The following is a 1,724-nucleotide window of genomic DNA, read 5'->3' on the forward strand; positions in this document are numbered from 1 at the left end:
TAATCAAGTGAACACCTTTCTCTATGTAATTGAAAATAATTTTAGTTTCCATTCACATGTCATTATTTGTGAACTGTATTTCAGGGCTAAACAGTTAACTGGCATAAAAGAAATATTGGCAAAGAAGAGGAAGCTCCCTTGAAGAACACTATAAATAGACAAGTGACTCCGCCAAGCCCTGGGACCATCCCACTGCTCCCAGCAGTCAGAACCACAGGCAAAGAAGTAAAGTAAGACACCCAGAATAAAGTAAAAATATCTAGCAGCTCTTCTTAAAAAGGAATTCCAATGTCTTCCGATAGCAATAACGAAATATTGATTTTGGATATAGATGTAAAGTCATAAGTGTATCCTTTTAATTACAATTTCTCCCACACCATCAAAAGAAAAAAAAATGCTCTGTTTGAGTCTGTTCTGACTCTAACTGAAAGATTTAATGATGTCAATTAATCTTAAAAGCTTCACTTTCCTTATATGTAGATACGATAATATGATAATAATATGATCTCATAAGATTAAATGTCAAAAGTAAATGTGGTTGTTAATCATTTCTAAATTCAAAACTAAATGTGGTTGATATGTGAACATGCTTTCTAAACCATGAAGTGTGATGTCACTGTCCATCTGATTCCCAGGAAAACAAATCTCTTTCCAAGGACTGGCTCCGCCTCTTGAGTGGCAGGTTACCTCTCTCATTTCAGTCTCTCTATTGTTGGAACTGACTCCCATAGACAACGATGACTTTGTCTTGAACAAGAAGGAGAAACTATAACAAACATAAACAACACATGCACACAAGTTAGTATTTAGATATATATGTATTTGCATTCACATCTTAATGATTTTTTTAATAAAACAAAGATCTAAACCAATGGTCCAAATCTCACCTTCAGCTATCAACCAAGTTTCTCCATAAAGTCCTGTTATGAGTTGGTGAAGGAGCCATTGTCTCTAACTTCTTAATCCCTTAGTGAACAAACCGAAAATAAAGACTCACACAGCTTTGCAGAATAGTGAGGAAACTTCACTGAAATTCAAATAGAGTCAGAAGGAAATACTCTAAAAGAGAGCAGTGGATGAGGTGAAGAAAGATTTGCTAGAGCCTGAGTATTGTTTAGGATTCCTTTTTATGGAGGTCAAGAGAAGGAGACATTTATTGCTAAGTGCGACAGTTTAGGTATGCCTCTATTTTGATTGACAGTCTTCAATTATGTAGCTCTTTGCAAATTGTGCACATCCTGCCTCATAATGTAGCTCATTTTAACCTTATTGACACTCAGTCATGCATATGCATAACATATTAAATAGGGGATTTTCCCCTAAAAGTTCAATTGAAGACATAATTTTGCCTCATTATTCATGCAACCAAAACCTTTCATTCATTCTTCACACTGGATACACTGGGACTATGCTTGAGTGGAAACTGTCCAAGGCCATTTTATCATCACTAGAAGCAGAGAAAACATTATATTTCAGAGAAGGCAGGAGGTGGAGGTTGCTAACCACATTATTCCAAGACAGATATATGGTAGGTGGGGGGCATAAAAACAGTTCCTAGGCCACCAAATGCATTATTAGGAATGAATAGGTATATAATCAAAGCCATGTTCAGTCCTGATATGCTTAGCCCAGGGAGTGGTACTATTAAGAGGTGTGGCCTTAAAAGACACTGTCAATAGGACAAAACGGCAACCAACAAATTGGGAAAAGATCTTTACCAACCC

At 36.4% G+C, this 1,724-nt stretch overlaps 1 long non-coding RNA gene across 1 annotated transcript in view; it reads right to left on the bottom strand.

The window, feature by feature from the left end:
- Positions 1-427: 427 nt before the first annotated feature.
- LOC116080680 overlaps positions 428-1,724 on the bottom strand; it is a 12,168-nt gene continuing 10,871 nt past the window's right edge. Inside the window, exon 4 of the long non-coding RNA XR_004114534.1 lies at positions 428-766. This is a non-coding gene — a long non-coding RNA (uncharacterized LOC116080680). The remainder of the gene's footprint in view (positions 767-1,724) is intronic.

This window comes from Mastomys coucha, unplaced genomic scaffold (genome assembly GCF_008632895.1).
Source record: "Mastomys coucha isolate ucsf_1 unplaced genomic scaffold, UCSF_Mcou_1 pScaffold6, whole genome shotgun sequence".
In the NCBI taxonomy this organism is placed as follows: Eukaryota; Metazoa; Chordata; class Mammalia; order Rodentia; family Muridae; genus Mastomys; species Mastomys coucha.